The following is a 5115-nucleotide window of genomic DNA, read 5'->3' on the forward strand; positions in this document are numbered from 1 at the left end:
GCTGGGGTGAGGAGAACAGGGGAGAAGAGACCTGAGGGAGCTCACACAGTGGGGGAACCTTGGCATCCTCCTTGGGGCAGAGGTCCTTGTTCCAGGTTACAGGGAACAGACCCACTCAAGCTAGTTCATAGCAAGGGGTGAGCAGATTACAAGGGACCCTAAAGATGAAAATTCAGGAATGGCTGGGCCTCAAGAGAACAGGAGCTGTCCGTGGACCTCTGCCTTCTCTTCTCTGGGCCTCGAGGGTTCTCATCCCTTGGGCGGTATTCGCGTCTATGGTCTTTTCTTTAGTTTTTCTTAAGACGCCTTTGGTTTCCCTGCACAAAGCGGCTGCTGCTTCAGCTCTGTATCCAGACTCACCAACGACTGACAGCTCCCTTCTGCGTCTCTTAATTCAGTTTTCAAGTAAGGGAATCTGATTGGTTCAGCTTAGCTTTTCCTGGGAGCTCTTGGTCCATTCATCAGTGCCAGACCAGATGCTGATTTGGGGGGCCTAGGGGCAGGAGTACTCTCCCCAAAAGGGAGCTAGTGGTGGCAGGCCTTGGACCCAGTTTCTCCTTCTGTCCAATGGAAGACATGGGAAGAGCCCACATGAGTTAGTGGGCAGTTAGTGGCTAGAGGGCAGCGGGGAGAAAGGCAGAGAGTCAGGATTACAATTAGTCCACCTGGTGCTCTTTGCACATATTAGGAAAAGGTGCCCCTTTGAATGTAGCAATCCCATAATCATGCAGCTAGGCCAGTAGATGGCACATTTGAGCTAATGAGAACAATCTACCCCTTCCTGAATAAACAGCCTTGTCATGCCCCAGTTCACAGCTTGGCAAGGGGCACAAAGCCTGGATCTCAGCCCCTGCTTGCCCCCCCTAGTCAGGGGTGTTGTGTAGTGCAGACATTGTTCCACCATCTACAGGAGCCCAGAGCCCTGAGACCCACTTACGCTGACCCAAAGGTGGTGGGGTGGGGATGGGAGTTGGTGGCAAAGTGTTTTTCTCGGAACATGCCCCCCTCAATAGCCAGAGAAGCACTGTTCCCTGCAGGGAGTGGGGGCCAGTGAGGGGGGAGCGGTCAGCTGAAGGTGTCTGCTTCCTCCTGAAACGCTCAATTACTTTTACAAGGGTTTTCTCAAGGACGCTTGGAGGGGGCCAGCTCCCTTGACAGGAAGCAATTAGGACAGAGGAAGGAGGCTGACCTGGCCTCAGGGCAACAGAACCTAAGGAGGTCACTCAGAGGCCTGAGAATTGGGGGGGCTGCTGTTTCCAGCTGGAGCCACATCGGAGGGAGGGAGAGTCTTGTTCCTGCCTGGTTTGAGGGCACAGGTCAGTCCACCTCCTGCTTTCACATTTGCCTTCTGCGCCATCTGGCCCTGAAGATCCAGAGTGTTCCTCCTAAAGCATGGATCTGACCATGTCAGCTCTCCACGCCCCGCTTCTTCCTCCAGTATAATAAGCTCCTTCAAAGACCCTCTCCGCCCTGTCACCTGCTGACCTCAGAAGCCTGCTCTGCGACCCGCACCACCACCCCTCCTGCACATGAATCACTGTGAATTGCCTCCATTTCCCTAAGGGATCGCTTAGGCTTCTGCGCTTATGTACAAGCCACTGCTCCTCCCTGGGCCACCCATGCCCCTGTCTCAGTGATCTCCTCTGTGAAGCCCTCCCAGATCTCAACCAACTGGCCCCTCATGTCCACACAGGCCATCATAGTCACCAAACAGCTTTCCATGCGATTCCCTGCCAGCTGAGCTGAACGCACAGTTACGTCTCTGTTTTAAAAATCTTTTTAAAGGAAATGAAGGCTCAGAGAATGGATGGTAAGGCTGGGACTTGAACTCAGATCTCTTAACTTCAAGGCCACTGTTTATCATGCATTTTCATCCGTGGGGAGTGAATCCAAATCTGAATGTGAAAACGGAAGTAACAGACCTCAAGTTCCATGCTTCAGAGGAGGGAGAGTGTTGCCTGGCAGGCCAGGGGGTAGAGGAGGAGTAGGGGAGGAGGACCGGTGAAGGATGAAGCTCCTGTTCATCAAGAGAGCAGGAGGTGGTGTCCACCCCTGGCCTTACTGAAGACCAGCCCACAGCGGGAGCAGTTCAGGTGCTGGAATCCCGAGTCCTCTCTAGATGGGTTTTTCCTGTGCTTTCACCTGCCACAGGGAAAGATGGGTTCTCGGCTCACATTGTCCCAAATTAATAACCCTGGAGAAGACAGAGGCAAATCTCCCAGTGTCCCTATATAAGAGCATAGGAGAAGAGTGAGTGGCACAGCTGAGGTCATGTGCCAATCCTGGCTCAATCACTGGGTCCAGGGAAATAGGGTTCTACCATTGGGCAGGTCTATGTCACAGGCCTATTCCTGTGACCAGGGAGGCAGGGCCTGTTACTAGGAGAAGAGAGTGGGAAAGGATGCTAGTCAGCAAATCCAACAGCCACCAACGTCTGAGGAGCATTTGTAGAAGTGATGTGGAGAATCTCAGGAAATTTAGAGGTGGGCACCATAGCCAGGCTTCAAGCTAGGACTTGGGAAACTGTCAGGACTAGAAGTAGCTCCCGCTCAGGGCAGCATGGCTTCTCTTTCGTGGAGTCTCTGCTGCCTTCTGCACATTGCTTCCAGCTTTATATCCTGATGGGCTCAATCTGCTCATAGAGTTTTTGCCTCCTCTTCGCTTTATGTTGCAAATAACTACAGCTTGCTAAGGCCCATCTAGGCTTCTTAGAAGCCAACTATATTTTGTAGTATTCTTAGCTTCTGTTCCTATGGTTGACTATCCAGCCTCTGTTTCCCAGTTCCCAATTCCTGAGGAAGAGAAATCTTATTGGCCCAGATCTTTCTTTTCAACCCAGGCTGTACAGGTCAAAGGTCAGTAGACAGCAAGGGGATGGTTCACCTTTGCATCAGGTACTCACTGCCAGCCAAATAATGACTATACATTCTCCTCCTCCATGAGGCACCTGAGAATAATGGACCCCTTCCTAGAGTTTAATTATTTATTGCTGTGTAACAAGGCACCTCAAAACTTAATGCTTGAAACAACAAAAATGTATCATTTTTCATGATTCTGTGGGTTGGCTGGGTTCAGCTGGGAGGTTTTGTTGCTTCGCAAGCTGTTGGCTGTTACTCATCCCATGGCTGGGGTCATTCATCCCACGGTATCCCACTAGGAGCTGGGCTGCGACTGGAACAGTTAAGATCTCATTCATATGTCTGCAGCTGCCAGCTGCCAGAGAAACTACTGGCTTCTGATCCTCCAGGACCTCACTGCCTCTCCACGTGACCTTTCCAGATTTCTTTACATTGTAACAGGCTCCCAAGAGGGCATAAAAAAGATCTGCAAGGCCTCTTAAAGCTTAAGCTTAGAAACCACACATCACTGCTACAGCACTCTATTAGTCAAACCAAGACACTGGGTCAACTCAGATTCAGTGCCGCCTTGGAAGGGAGGAATGTTCAAGTTACACTGCCAAAGGGCAAGCAGGATGAGAGAGAGTTTGAGGCCATTTATGGAACCAATCTACCGTGAGTGGAGAAAGACAACGCTAAACATACTTTCCTCAGTCTTAAAGTGTTTTGTTATGATTACAGTAAGTCCCCTACATACAAGCCTTCAAGTTATGAACAAAGATGTGAACGTACAACCTGTCCAATCGTGTCAGTTAGTTCATGTGTCTGGTGTATATTGTCACATGGGTGCCTCCTATACAAGTGGTTGTGCTTTTGTATACTTTACAGCACTGTATAGAGCACAATAGTGCAGTATCTTTATTTCAAGCCCAGAATGTCCGGAAGCAAGCATAAAAACAGTGGTGATGTAGCTGGTACTGCTGTACCTTTCAAAGTACTGTATTGTAAGATTAAAAATATTTCTTTCATTTTTTGTGTTTGTTTTATATGTATTATTTATGTGAAATATGTTATAAACATATTATAGTACAGTGCTATATAGCCGATTGTGTTAGTTGGGTACCTAGGCTAACTTTGTTGGACTTACAAACAGATTGAACTTACAAATGTATTCTTGGAACGGAATTCGTTTGTATGCAGGGGACTTACTGTATTTCTCCCTTCCTTCCATGCAGTTTGATTGGTTCCTCCCAGGTCATGGTGGAGGCTGGGCAGACCCCTGCATTCTGTACCCCATCCCAGTCATACTTCCTCCAAGCTAAGCCAGTGTTTTTCTCCTGCTGCTCCCATCTACCTTTGCACTCCTTTAGACACACGCAGAGATGTCCCCTGCTCGCTTCCTAACCCGTGCCTTGGAATGAGTGGCATCAGCGTCTGCACCTCGGGCTCTGCACCAAGGAGGACAATGCTCTAGAACTCCAGGACAGTGGTCCAAGACTCTTGGATTCCTAGGCTTCTTTTCTATCCTCCTTCCATCTCACCACTTGAAGGCCTGTCACTAACCAAGCTCCGCCGGTGGGAACTGGGAGGGTGCGCCCCCTGCTGGCCACCGATGTGTCAGTAGGAACCAGGAGTGTCTGGTCCGGGTCCCCGGCTCCGCCAAGGGGAGCCCGGTGTTCCCACCGACTTTAAGGGTCCCTCCGCCTTGTTGGGGAGGACCTGACAGGCTGGGCCCTCCACTGTGGCCCCAGCTAGAAGCAGGTTCCTGCTCGTGGATGGAGCTGTCCATCCACCACCTCCTCCCCCTCCGCGAAGTTGACTAGGATCCGAGGAAACATCTCTCAGGGTTCCAGGGTCCGGGCATCAGAGGGGAAAGACGGTGGGGGCGGGGAGGGGGGAGGCGGGAATAGCTTTTTAATTTTTCGGGGGGGGGCTAGAATCTCATTTTCTCCTTTGTGGATCACCACCCTGGGTTTAAAAAAGAAAAAAATAGTAGTCAGGCTTCCCCTTCTTTCGGTGCCGTTGACCGCCTGCGAAGAACAGGATCCCCGCAATCCCGAAACCTCAGTAGCCTGAAGGCCTGGCTTCAGGCCCAGTCCTGCGAGCCGAAGGGTCTCACCCCTCATTAGGCGTGGGGCGGTCGGGGAAGGAGAGCTCAGTGTCCCGAGATATAACTCCACCAGCAACAGCAGCTACACACCGACTGCCTCCTGGTCGGGTTGAGCACCCGGCGCACTGCCCTCCCTCCCGCCGGCCCGCACGCGCACTCTCTCCGCCG

Source organism: Giraffa tippelskirchi, chromosome 5 (genome assembly GCF_054371585.1).
Source record: "Giraffa tippelskirchi isolate mGirTip1 chromosome 5, T2T-mGirTip1v1.2.pri, whole genome shotgun sequence".
NCBI lineage: Eukaryota > Metazoa > Chordata > Mammalia > Artiodactyla > Giraffidae > Giraffa > Giraffa tippelskirchi.